Source organism: Balearica regulorum, chromosome 2 (genome assembly GCF_011004875.1).
Source record: "Balearica regulorum gibbericeps isolate bBalReg1 chromosome 2, bBalReg1.pri, whole genome shotgun sequence".
Taxonomy (NCBI): Eukaryota; Metazoa; Chordata; class Aves; order Gruiformes; family Gruidae; genus Balearica; species Balearica regulorum.
Window position 1 is genome coordinate 151,609,161 of NC_046185.1, and position 14,709 is coordinate 151,623,869.

Here is a 14,709-nt window from a genome sequence, read left to right on the forward strand (position 1 = left end):
TGGAATCGTAATAATCTATTAAGGTTTTCAGAATTAGCTAAAAAGGTACTCAAAAAAAACCTTCCTGCATTTCATGCTATGCTGAAGGATTAAAGAGAATTTGACTGAGTGGTAGAGAACACAGATATTTTATAATAAATTGGCATATATACTTTTTATTTACTTGCTCTTACACTACAGATAAACAGCTTATTTCAAAGAGTAGAATGAGGTTAATGTATGACAAAGGTACCAACCAAAATAATTAAAGATGACTAAAGGAAAGACCAAAAAAAAGTTACTTGAATATTACTTGCTTTTTTCCATCTTCCTCAACTTTTGACATTTGAATAATAAGCTATTACTGGTAATGTAACAACTATTTTCCAGTAAAAATGAAGTTTTAGGATTCTGTTAATTATCAATTTAGACTATGGAAATAACCAGTCAGGACTGCAATGCTGAAAGGAGAGTAAATGTTCTGTTTTCTTAATATGGTAGTCCTAACACATTTTAGAGATATTTGATACCTCAGAACTTACACAGAGTCAAAATGCATTTGAATGTCTCAGATAACAAAGCCCTTAAAATTCCATTAGTAATTTAAGGATTAAGACAAAAGTACGACACATTCACCCGCACAATCTGACTGACTTACACTTGAAATGTGGCACTAAAGTTTTCTCAGAATCATAGCTGGCCCTTAAATTATGTAAAGACTAAAAAAGAAACAATCAATCCCTTATCACTTCTATTTTGACTATGGTGGTTTGGGTTATTTGGCCACTAACCTGAATCCCTTAGGGGATGAAAATAAAATAAAACTTATTGTGTCATTCAGGAAGGATTTTGTATAGGATTTTTATTATTTTAATGAACTCTGGGCATGCTGTTAATGTTCTACTTAGAAGAAAGGTAACCAACAGCTGACAAATAGCAAAAAAACCACTCCAAACTTTGCAAAGTGAGTTGCCTTTGCCAATTCTGACTTAAATAATGGAATTATTCCTGACTTTACAGCTGCAAACTTGAGTGTAGTAGTAACTTTTGCCATGGTACTAAATAAGTAAGGTGCGCATCATCTGTAGTTGTTTCTGTAAGAATTCCCATTACGGAGTTTTTTAAAAAGTCAGCTAGACAGCTTTCAGTCAGAAAGCTACATTCTGACATTTGTGATGTTTGTGCAGCAATATCCCCATACAAAAAATACACTGCATTGTAAAAAGTCACTTCAATGTGTCTTATTCTCAGACTCAAGCAAAACAAGCATTCCAGAACTGGAAAAAAAAAAAAATAAAAGGACCTTACTATTACATGGCATAGAGGATAAAGTGAAAAGACAAACCTATGACTGTGATCAAACAATAAATAAGCTAGGCCACGTTGGTATGTATTTCCAAGATGTTAAAATTTAAATTGCCTACAACTAATGATTTTTAAGAGCATGTCCCCGGCCTCACCTGTAACGCACACATTTCTAAGGCAGAAGTTAAAGAAATAAAGAGAAAAAGGTTGTTAGTGCCAAAAAAAAAAAAAAAAAGTAACACTCACCATTGCTTAAGACCAATCACAGCATACTAGATTCTAAGGTCTAATTTCTTTCAGCCACAAAAGGTCTTAGTAAGAATTACACACTGAAATACTGAGTTTCTTATATTGACGGAAAAGGCCTATTTTCTTCAGCTGAACTCATAAATAACCTCCAAATTCTAGAGAAGAATAATAATTCACTTAAGAATGTGTAACTGTTCTGAGGCACAGCTGGTCCTTGCAGACTGCCCTGTACTGGAAAATATACCAGACAAGTAATCAGGTGGTACACTAAGAACTGTTTTGACTGGTTTTGTGCTACACTGATTGTACCTCTGAACTTTGGCTCTAACATTGCTAACCTAGACTGTGTTTCAGGGCTAAGGACCTTTTTCTGGATAGCTGAGTGCCCACTACTCTTTAAGAACACATACACTTTTAAAACAAAAATGTAAATATAATAGTTGGATTTTCCTAACAATGCTGAACATTAAAAACATCGCTCAACTATGAATAATATTGTTTCCCAAAGATGATCCTTCTCACCAGAAAGGCATACGTACTTAACAAATCACACTTAAAAAACCCATAAAAATCTAATGACTGGCTTAAGCAACTTAAATCCTGTATGTCTTCCACATTTACTGCCCCCTAAGCAAATGATAAACTGTCCTCCATTGGAAGAATCATCAAATATCAAGTTTACAAATTAAAACATAATCTCACTGAAACACTCTCATAAAACTCAGAGTTCCAAGTTTAGTGCAAAAAAATTAAAAGGTGACATTTTATACAAATTCTGTGACCGTTAAGTACCTTAAGTGTTAAAGAATATTGCATAAATTTTATACTTGTAGGTAAAAAGTCCCAACATACAATCAACGTGGTTATGTTGCAAAATTAAGGGCAGTTCAACTTTCACAGCTGAAGAAGTGGACTACAGCTGTAGAATCCTTACGAAAACTGCAGCACAAGAAGCAATTGCCCAGCTGTGTGCTGAGCTCATGCAGAGCAGGCAGCATCCTCCCTCCCTGCTGCTGTGCCCAAACTGTTTCATACAGATCCTAGCAGAGAAATTCAGCTGTTTGCCCGCATTCTTTGCTCAAACAGTTATATCCCTCTCATTTTCTCAGAAAGGACTGTCACCGCTTTGATGGATTCTCCTTCATGGAATGGCCCAATTCCCCCGTTGGGAGCTCCCAGACGTCTGACCCAATTGACAAAGGAACTGCTGGTCCAAAATGACTGATATATCATTTCGTTTAAGAACAATTAGCACATAACAGAGTACGTTGTCTAGTCAATCTAGTATAACCACATTTCTTAATACCAATCATAAAATTTAGATAGACAAAAATAGTCCACAGGCTTATCTAGACTTGGTGACATTGCTTGACTGATTACCATCCAGAAGCAACATAAAATAGCGGCTGTTGTTCAAACTGGTAAGCCACTCACCATGCAGTACCTAGGACATTTGCAAGACAAAGTGTACATCCATCCATATTCCGTGATATACTTAAATTATACCTTTTTTACAGGATTTATTACTGTCTGTCAGCACAATGTTACTGATGAAACATACCTATCACAAAAACCTTTGCATAGATAAACATACAAAAAAGAATAAATCAAAGTCTAACCTGTCCTAGTTCACTACCTTCACTCACTTATCTTGTGTTGTTTTCACTGTGCAAATAGTCCTTGCCAATATAATTTTCATTTTTGTATCCACCACCGTGTTTGTTGTTTGAAAAATGTTAAAGGCACAGAGCTTCAAAGACTATCAGACGTACTTAATGAAGTGTCCTCAAAACATATTCATGGAGAAAAAATGTGAAATAAACATGTCAAAATTATTCCTGGCCACTGTCCAGCAACCAGCTGTGGCGTGCAGACTATGCTAACCCTGGGAACATTCCTCTTTCTCTTTGGGCCTCCAGCTTTGCCTTCTGTTCCTAAGGATATTTGTATTCCTAATTCATTCAGTTAAATCTCAAACTAAGCAAGACCAAACTGAATTAGTACTTAAAGAGAAAAACAATTAAGCACGACCAAGCTTTTAAAGCAACTAGGCTTTTGTGGTTTGACACATAATACCTTTTCACTAATTTCCTCTAAAAACCATGCTGTGGGACACCTATACTACTTGAGTCACGTCATGTCTTCCAGTTTTAACACTGAAGTTCTGCTCACTTATGCCAATTAAATAACCAAACATCTATTTTTTTGATTAGTGGCACTAGGATCATAGAATCATACAAAGGTTTGGGTTGTAAAAGACCTTAAAGATCATCTAGTTCCAACCCCCCTGCCATGGGGGTCCACTATACCAGTCCAAAGCCCCATCTAACCTGGCCTTGAACACTTCCAGGGATGGGGCATCCACAACTTCTCTGGGCAACCTGTTCCAGTGCCTCACCACCCTCACAGTGAAGAATTTCTTCCTAATACCTAATCTAAATCTACCATTGCCCCTTGTCTTAAGACTTTATGAAGGTCTTTGACATGCTCTCCCATGGTATCCTCACAGCCAAATTGGTGAGATATGCATTGGAAAGTGGATATTAAGGTGCATGGAAAACCAGCTGGACTGTCAGGCTAAAGGGTGGTGGTGATCAGTGGTATAAAGTTCAACTGGCAACCAGTTACCAGTGGTACGCCTCTGGGATCAATCCTGGGGCCAGCAGTGTTAAATGCCATTACTAATAATCTGGATAGTGCAAGAGAGTGCACTCCCAGCATGTGTGCAACTAACATGAAATTGGGAGCTGGAGGGCAGGGCTTCTATTGAGAAGGACCTAGACAGGCTGGAGGAAAGAGCTATCAGGAATCTGTGAAATTCAGCAAGGGTGAAGGCAAATGCAAGCGCCTTCCCAGTAACCCCATGCAGCAGTACAAGCTGGGGGCTAACTCGTCCATTCTGATCAGCATTAATTATGCAATTCTTCTTTAAATCGTCACTGACAGCATACTACTATCTGCCTTTTCAAGGTGCTCATACTGTACTTTCCAAATGTGGGCACATCAATTCTCCTTCCCCTCCAGCCTTCTAGAATTTCTCCACTGTTCCATGATCTGTTAAAACTCAAAATTAGTAATTCATATAGCTTCTAAGCTTTTTTTAAAGTATCTGTAGGTGTCAGTGCAGCAGATTTAAAAAACATTTAACATTAATAGTTGCTGGTACAGTGATAATACGTTCTTTCCATCACTAATGATGGAGGAGGTGAGATGTAAAAGCAAAATCCAGCCTCTTTCTGAATACAGAACATAATATTTATTGAATATTTATGCCTTTTTCTGCACAGCAGAAATTTATCATCCCTGCCCGTTATTGGAATTCTATCATTACTAAGCCTTTGTATCCTTCAAGAACACCCTCTGTATTTAAAGAACTCTATTATACTCTACTGCCCACAGATTTTTATTAATATCTTTACCTCCTTAACCAACTGTCTCCAAGCCATGTAGTGCTTGCCATCATCAGCTCCCCATTCTTTAAACTGTATTGCTAACTTCACTCCCCTTCTTACCTTGTTTTAACCAAACAAATCATGTTTCCTAAGAGAAGAATTGCTCTGGGAGTATCTAAATGAGCAAGCAATTGTCAGGTTAGTCAGATTCTTATGCTTAAGTATTCCTTGCATTTAAAGTTTGCTCTTGTTCTGAAGATTGAAGTGGGACATATGTGCATGCAGAACTTGTTCTTGGCTCCAAACATGCAAAGCTAGGTCACAGTTCCTAACACATCTGCACTATTTATTCTACATGCATCAGAAAGAAAACCCATACAGGATTAACCAGAATAGTGTGGCTTTTATATGTTAGAAAACTGTCAGATATATATATATATGTATGTATGAACAAGTATTTGAGAAGCTTCAGAAACTGATCACTGGCCACTTGATTTATCAACACAAACTCCCCCTACATGCAACAGGCTGAATTCTCCTAATTTTTCTTTATTCAATACAGAATGAGCTTTAAGGAACTACTCATGTTTCTAGGATCTGAATTACATTTATAAAAAGCCTCCAATATATTTTGTCAGTTAAAACACTGGCACAGTACCACTCTACTTGTCTTCTGAATTGTGAAAACTCTTAAAGTACGCAATAAAATGTTTCATATACAAGACCATAGAAAATTCTATACCATTTTGTTGTGACATTTAAGTTTTCACAGAGGTTCTCCATCAAAGGCTAAGTAAAAAGGTTTTAACATACAAGTTATTTGGGTCCACTGTCATTACAAAGTTGTGATTTGTGTTTTTTTTCATTTATCATTTTGCTTTACCTCAAAAAATTAGCACTAAATAGCAGAAATATACAAGTCTCAACAGAGAACATGATATCCCAAAAAGATTCAGATAAGAGATTTAATATGCAAAGAACATTAGCGAATGCATTTCTGTTAAAATAAAAATTGATGCTTCCCTTGCAGCAAAGCAGAAACTCCTGCACATTATTTGTATCGCATTCACTTTCTCTCTGTAAATTCCATTTGCCTTTCACTAATGGTGAAACAACTTATGATCTGTGTTGTATTTTTTACACGCGCACTGGGCACATGTCAACAACCTGCATCTTCTTCTGCATCAAAATTCATTCATCCAGCCCAACTACTTTTTTTAGAGCACTGAAAGGGAGGAGGGGAAAAAAAATAATGGTGATAACTGCCAAAGATACTTCCTACCCTTCTTCTACAGATATTTCTGATCTGTGTGAATTCACTTACTGCATGCAGGCCTCATGATCCATAGCATGTAAATGTCAATGATCACGCTACAAGTCTGAACTGAATTAACCTTAAAAATGAAACATGCAATGGCAATGACAGAGTTCCATTCCAACACACAGTCCTTTGATTAATCTAAAAAACCAAGTATTTCCATTGATGACCATTATCTTTAAAGATAAATAGGTAATTAATGTTTTCAATATTTCAGCCTACATAAATGCATAATTTGTAAATATTTGCAAAACTGTCCTCTGCAATACCTGTAACACCTTCTGTTCTTAAAAATGATGAAAATCCACAGACTGGAAACCAAATCCATTTTATACAGATGGAAGAATGAGCTTTAAGTTTCTGAAATGCAGTTTCGGATAGGATTTTTAAAAGAAGCCTCCAATAAGTAACAAATTTAGATAATGTATATACATTTAGCAGATCACATAGAAAGCATAAAACTACTTTGGACATCAGACCAGACGGCAAGAATAGAACTCCTTCTACACAGGAGAAACACATGTATAATAAAGATGCTGTGTATTCTTGTTTCCTAACCCCTTTCAAATTATAAAGTATCTTTTAAAGTTCTCTATTTTCATGACTGTTCATCTAAAACCATACAAGTAAAAAGCCTTAAAAATACAGAGAGAACTTCAAAAAATTCTGGGGAGTACTTATCTCAAATGTTAAAAATGTCGTGATGCTTCATTTTCTCCTTGCACAGAAAAAACGCCAGCGTGTCCTATCACTATACTTAATCCACTTTTCTTCATTTGCTAAATAGTAGCCTGTAAATGTGGTAAACTGGGCAGTAAAGCTTAACATTAGCTAAGCCCATCAGGCATCTTTTATTCCTATATTTATCTATGGGGGACAGAAAATGTTTTAACTAGTCAGTAAGAGATGCAAATAAGCTATTTCCATCACTGAACTTGCATGCGTTCTATAAATGGTCAGAAATAACAGCCACTCGGGAGCTTGCTTGTTACACTACTGTAAACATGAATAAATTGCAAGGAGCAAGGGTGTTTACAGGGGTTTTTTTCTCCCCTTCAAAAATCACTGCCTATTTTATTTAGTAAAAATCCAGTGAATCAGTATAAGCTGGATACATGCTTTGTGAACTTTGAGAAGAGATACTTTCAAAAATATATGAATCATCCAGGAACAAAACCCAGAACTGTTAAATATTAAATATAAGTGGGAAAATTATCACCCCATTACCCCAATCTTTTTGTTTCCCATTCCAGAACAAGACAATGCCACCTGAAGTTCATTAACAAATATGAACACATGCACTGTTTTCAATTATTTCAGATAAAAAACAGTTTTTTTTTTCTCAATGAGTATGATTCAGAAACTAAAAGAGCTTGTGCAGATCACCAGTTCCAACAGTCCTCCAACTTACTTATTATAGTGGTAGAGATTCTCATCTAATCTGAAATTGCTGTTTTCAGTGCCAAGTCTTTTATGCCCCGTTGCTTTTGTTAGCTATTATCTAATTTTAAGCTACATAAATCATGCCCATTTCAGTTTTTAAACGAAAGATGGCAGTTTTACCCAGGATACCTGTTTTTTTCCCCTTAAAAGCAGTGCTCAAACCAAGACATTCTGAGTAGGCAGTGTAACAGAAGAGAGATTTTTGTCTCAAGTAGCAACTATACAGTCTGATAAACTGTTTTATTCCTCTCTTCTTCCTCATACACGTTTTCTACAAACCAAGAAATTTGTTTCCATTAACATTTCAATAACCTTTTCAAGCTTTTATGCCAAACATTTTCATCTTCAGGCAACTACAGGCAGGAGAGTATTTAATTCTTCTAACATTTGGGTCATAAAAACCTTATTTCCTACCAAGAACAGGAAACTGTAGTTGCATTGCCTAGTTTTTCAACATTACATCCTACTGTATGCTGCCAGTATTTTATAATAAGGCTTAAACATTTTCAGAGGGATAATATGGTGATGATTTAACACAGTCTTCCAAAATGACAGGGCAAGCTAAGGAAAGAACTGGTCAGGAACGTGAAAGTCAACGGCAACCTTCGCTGCAGGAGATGGTGAATCTTAAAATCCTGAGAAATGCAATCAAGACTGATAGCAAAATTGCAGTTCTGGACTTGAGGAAACATTTCTGTTTGTTCAGAAAGCTAGTTGGTGTGACCCCTTTGAAAGGATCACCCTGAAACATAAGGGAGCCCTGAAGAACTGGTTGATATTCAAGGACAACCTCTTCAAAGTATAAGAATGGTCCAGCACTTTGACATGCAGCAGGTGTGGAAGAAGCCAACACAGATGAACAGAGTACTCCTAACTGAGCTCCAAGACAAAAGAAGCATACGCAAGGTAAAAGAGGAAGAAGCTAACAGGAAGAACACAGAAACATTGCCTGTGGGCACATACACAGAATTAGCAAACCAAAGATCATTTGGAATTGCAACTAGCAAGGGATGTGAAAGACTTCCATACAAGAGCAAGCTGAGGGAACTGAATACTCCAGTCTATTCTGCACTTACAGGGCTGTGCTCATGTTTGGGATCCCCACAGACATACCTCAATTCAGTTGTAGGAAGAGAATGCCAAGGTGGGAATCTTACTGCTGTCTTGACCTACGTAAAACAGGAGAGTATATGGAAGATGAGGGCAGACTGTCCTTCAGGCTGCACAAGAGAAGGACGGGATGCTACAGACAAATTGCAGTGGTCAAACACTGGAAAAGTCCAGAGGTGGTGTAGTATCCATCCACAGAGATGATCAAGACTCAACTAGATAAGATCTTGGACTACCTCACCTAACTATGAAGGTAGCCCTGTTCTGAGCTGGGCATTTGAGCGGATGAGCTCCAGTGGTCCTTTCCAAATTAAATTTTTCTATGATTCCATAACATGTACACACAAGAGCACATTACTTCTGGCACATCATTTTTCAGCTTACTAATTTTGCTTTCCAATATATGTGTCTGTTAAATAATGAACCTTTCAAAATAAATGATTATTCAAATTAACTTTGATATTACTGATTTCTAAAATCTCTTACTGTGCTACCACAGTATCCTCATACCTTGTCCCCCTTCAACACTGGGATCCCTGCTCCGTGTTTCACCTCTCTTTCTCCCTACAGCATCAATATAGAACTCTAGGAATGAAAATATGTAAATAAATTAAAGAATAAATAATAGCAAAAATATGTGCATCAAGTCAGTAAGCATTATTAAATCTACAGGAAGCAGACAGATGGAATTAAAATGCAGTACATACATACTCAGTGTACAATGGACTGCCGGAATTTAAAGATCTTATGCATGCTTAACACTTATCCAAGAATGAAGACTACAGCCAATTTGTATAAAAACATGAGTGTTCATCTATTTACATATAAATATATATCTATGTAATGTGTGTGTAAATACAAAGAACCAAATATGAAATGTAGACCACAAAAAAGCTGATGCGCAACACAAATCTATTTTAAAGTCAATGTTGTGGAACTCTCAGGTAATTAGCCCATCAAATCCAGTATCTAGAAAAAAAGATCCTGAAAGACAGTTGCACGAAGAGCATGTGTTCTGAGATTCTCCCATCAGTGGATACACAGCATCTTTTGAACCAGGACAAATCCAAGAAAATTATAAAGTCAATCATTCTTTTTGACCATCAGTGGTAAATAACATAACTCTATCAGAGTGCTAATCAACATTTTAGCAATACTTAATACTTGTTATATATAGTTCAAGTCACTCAAAACCAGAGACATAAAAATTGCCCTTAAAAATCCAGTCAAGAGGTGCTCTGTGACTAAACTTCAGCTTGTGAATGTTGAAAGTGAGAAACCACTGCATTTAAAACAAAGTGTCTGCAGTTCTACGAAATGTGCTATTACACCTGATGTGTGTTAAATTTGTTTACATGTTACTTTTTATAGCCAGTTTCAAACTGAGGCACTTAATCTTGCCTTAGATAAATGAATTAATTACTATCAAATCCTAGACATATTTATGCATTTTGTCATAACAGTAATTTACATGTCTTCTCAAGGAGAGAACTGGTAGAACTCTCAATATAAAAATACAGTTGATTACATTGTCTGAAAGCTTAAAACTTCACCTAATTCAAATTACTCCTTAATTCTATAGTAGCTTGTTAAAACTAAACTGCTCCTTTCTCTGCACTAAATACACTTAAGATTAGGTCCCGTTCTTCCCTGCATCACAGCTACACACATCACCCTGCCTCCAGTACATTAGCAACATCTAAATCCGAAAGAGTTTTAAGTTAAACCACTAGAAGATCAACACGCACACACAAAGATCAACAGTACCAGCTTACATACTGTAATGCCCCTTCTACGCAAAAAGCACGAGATAATTTGTATAGGACTCTGAAACCACATATTTTTCATTGCAGAAAATTCATTACCACTCGGTATTTTCCACTGCAAAGGTGAAATTTATAATGGAGAGTCAGATCAGTTAGATGCTAAGCACTTTACAAAGTAAATTCAAAACAGGTTACCTTTAATTACAATATAACGTGTAATTCCTCACTGTCTTCATCTGAGCAGGAGCAAAATTAAACAGGAAAAGAAAAAGGAAAGATGATCTATACAATCTATTAGACAGAAAGCAGGCTTCAGTAAAGTTGTACTCACTTTCAACTAACTCTAAATTCATCAGTTTTTTCATAATATAAAGTCAAAAGTAAGCTGTTTTGAAAAAAAGCTTTAACCAAAGCACTGCCCCACTGCACTTTGTTGCATAGGAAGCACAGAATGCTTGCATGTGCTTAACGCATACCCAAGTGGATGTGTTTAGGTAAGCCCTCTTCAAATGAAGTTTCCTACAAAATCTCAGGTACATGGAGACCACAGACAGGCCATGATAAAACGACAAAGGAACAGTCTAATTTCAAGATATCAGCACCATCTTCTTTTGTCTGTTCAGTTATATTCGCTTGGGTGCTTCATGTTGGGGTTATTTTTTTTCACATGACTACTGTATAAATACTTTATGCCAGGACCAGTTTTCTGTGTGTTGAATAATATGCCAGCAAGAACCTCTGGGTTCAACAACAAAAATAGGCATATCTGACAGCCATGTTCCCAATCATATGATAGAGTATGCAATTAAGAACTGGGCAGCATACTGACCATATTCCAATTATAACTAAGCCATCAAATTCAAGAGGACTTCCTGATAGAAATTAAAAAGACATTCATTAAAATATATTCTTCCTATTCTTCACTAACATAGCAGCAGAGTCAACACGCACATCAACTGTTCTATCTTCTATTTATATAGTAAAGCACAGGCATTGGTATGCGTGAGAATTAAACTAAGAGAAGAGCTCAAACTGCTACAATTTATTACCTACATAACATTTTCTTCCAAGTATAATCCCGCTGAGCTCAAATACAGTTATGCATTCACAAGACTTCAGTCAGTCAGTTACTAGGAAGACCTCTGAGTATCTGAGTTGCAAGCACAATACCACAGCCAAACAAAACAGAATTACTTGCAGCCTGAGAATTTCACAAAGCAGCCAATTAAATGCATGAGGCAAAATGAGGATTATGACCCCTCAAAAACTACCTGTAACAGGATAAAAAAACTAATGAGATCACTCTTGAGAGGTATCAAGATTTGGGCTACTTCTTGAATCAAGGGTGCACAGAACCTCCAGCTACTTTCTCTGACATTGTCAGTAACAAAAAACACCACCCACCAATGTCAATATATCAGCACATTACAACTCCTCACATCCTAAAAAAACCCCTGCCATCACCATCTTGCATCTTTCTTGGCACTGCGAGAAAACGGCATAAAGGTCATGGAAAGCAAACTCCACTCGCATTCTTACAGGTGTCTCCTCCAGATTAAAGCTGAAGAGCAGCTGAGTGGTGGCATGTAGGACCTTTCAGTGCCTTTGCACAACAGAACACTTCAGTTCCCACACCTCTGAAGCCAACATTTTTCAGAAGTATGCAGTCACTTCTATTTAAAAACAAAATAATACCTTGTGTTTACTGCTTATATACTACAAATTCAAAAGCAGGAAAAACACAGGATAATTGAACTATGTGGGAAAGACAGAATTGAGTAATGTCCCCTGTCTTTTTTCTAAGATATACAGCTACTTCAAAGAATTAAAAAAAAAAAATCCTGAAGGTTCAACTAAGTAGTTCTACATTCAAGCAAGCTTAAAATGATTTGCCAATTATATGGTCAAAAGTAAGAAGCTACAGTCAAAATCTGTCTTTTTTATACCATAACCTATTTTCCAAATGTATAAAGAAAAAAAAAAATTTAATGTGAACTTGCAGTCATTCAACCAAGATTCAGCAAATTCTAAACCCACACACTTGATTTGTCATCCATTTGGCTGCTAAATCTGACTCAAAGAGTGATGTGTTACCTTATTATTATTTTTTAAAAGATTTCTCTTGGGACTGCACAGCAAAGGAAGGAGTATGTAGCCTATCTTACACAGGAAGGAGAGATTTTTATCCTTAAAAACAGGAGGTTCGCCCACATGATCACCTGGGACAAACTTGGCCAGTGCAAGCAGGCTAGAAGGTTATAGGAGCCTGGGAATGTTTAACATCAAGAAAGTAATTACAGCCCAGCAAGATCAGAAGGAATTACACAGGAAATGTGAACAGTAACCCTTTCATGCCAAAAAAATCATGAAAAAGTGAGCTCTCTGCTGCCAAACTATGAGGCTGTACAAACCAATTGCAAAATGCAGGAATGGAAAAAACACTATATATTACTAGGCTATAAATTCCCAACGATGTGATAAAGCTATACTTCCAAGAAAAGAACAAAACCTCTGATCTTTCTTCTTGCCATGTATATGCAGCATAATTAAAGCCCAGAAGAAACCGGAAAACATTTCAAACACCACGTAGGAATGGTCAGTTGTCTCTTCTGAATTTTTTCTTTTAATTTTATGCTGACCAAACAGTCTCCTCCCTAGAAGGTGGTCAAACATCTTGTTCTTATTTAGTCATGGGAAACTTCCTTCCAAAATAAATAGTACATTATCCAAGCAAGAATGCTAACTCTCTCAGTTATCTATTCTATAAAAATGAATCCCCCAAATTCTGAAATAAACCCCATAGCTGAACAGTACGGCCTCAAGCTACCCTATGTATTTGTTGGTAAAGCAATTTCTATTCTCCAGGGACATGAGGGAATTTGAGTAATCTGACTGTAGTTCAATCTAGCTACAAAGCCTTCAAATGCCATTTTGGAAAGCAAGCAGTGTTCATATATGCCTGCTCTTCATGCAGACCTGTGAACCATGTTAATGAAGGAAGAGACTTTTTTTAAGCTCCCCACTAAGGAAAACTGTATTCCTTTATATATACCAACAGATAATGCTGCCAAGTATTAGCACATAACCCTGATCAGACAAGAGATGAGCAATAAAGGAACCAAACACTACTGTTTTTCTTTTCTTTTTGTTGATTAAAACTGTGATGAATATATTCTCATTACAGTAAAGAAAAAAATAAGGTCCCCTAAAATGAGTATTAGTGTATATCTGATCTACCCAAAAATGAGATAGAAAGATACTTTTATGATTAAAAAATTCAATACATTTTCTTACTTATTTAAAAAACACACTGCTTTAGTTGTTCTTAAAATTACAAATCAGAAAAGTGTCATCACACATTGCATTTGCAGTGCATCTCCATACCAGCAATTTAGCTTCTCTTCTTCCACTTGCCACTCATGTCTTCCTCTCTACCTTCCCTTACTACCAAAGTCTTCCTTTTCTCATCTGTTCTGCTGTACTCTATTTTGTTTCCTTTTCCTTGCCTTCACATCCTAGGCGGGCCTTTGCCATCACTAATGCCTCCTGCACAACCAACTCCTGCATGACTTAAGTCCACTCAGCTACCTGCTCAGTGGAATCACTAAATAAATAAAATTGAGGAAAAAACCCAAAATAAAATAAAAAAGCAGCACATGAGAATTTCAAGCATGGGCATGCAAACAGGGCAGATATGGCGCAGTAAAGAAGTAACAATTAAGAAGCCCAAAAAATCATTGCTGACACATTATGGCCTGCACAAGTAACTGTAACTCCCATTCCTCAGGAGATAAAACTGAAATACGAAACAATTATATTTTCTATTCTTTTACTGAGATGGAGGCTAAAAAGAGACAAGCACCATGACCTCATTCTGGAGACAAAGGGAAAATTCCATTTTCTCCTGCACTAAACTTAATACGACTTCTAAGGGCTGGTGATTTGCAAAAACAAACTGAACTAACTCTCCCAGTCAATACATGCTCTTGTGAGATTAAATTCACTTCTGCTACATTTGTCTGTCTCCACAGCAGACTAAATATTCAGCAGTACAATATCCATACAAGATGTCATCCAAAAAAACTACAGTAGCAGATGAGCCACTAAATTTTCAATAGCGATAAACTTGACGCAAATCTATCCACAG

General features: G+C 36.6%; 1 protein-coding gene across 8 annotated transcripts in view; it reads right to left on the reverse strand.

The window, feature by feature from the left end:
- Positions 1–14,709, reverse strand: part of ZNF438 (zinc finger protein 438) — a 75,665-nt gene that overhangs the window by 26,083 nt on the left and 34,873 nt on the right. Inside the window, exons 4-5 of one of the 8 annotated variants that reach the window (XM_075746503.1) lie at positions 10,758–10,798; positions 9,307–9,381 (exon numbers count right to left, since the gene is read on the reverse strand). The exons of 5 other annotated variants lie outside the window; for them this stretch is intronic. The gene's annotated coding sequence lies outside the window, so the exon portion shown is untranslated. Of the gene's footprint in view, positions 1–1,530; positions 1,551–9,306; positions 9,382–10,757; positions 10,799–14,709 lie in introns of those variants that run through there. 2 more of the 8 variants (XM_075746504.1, XM_010304578.2) reach the window with 2 other exon arrangements.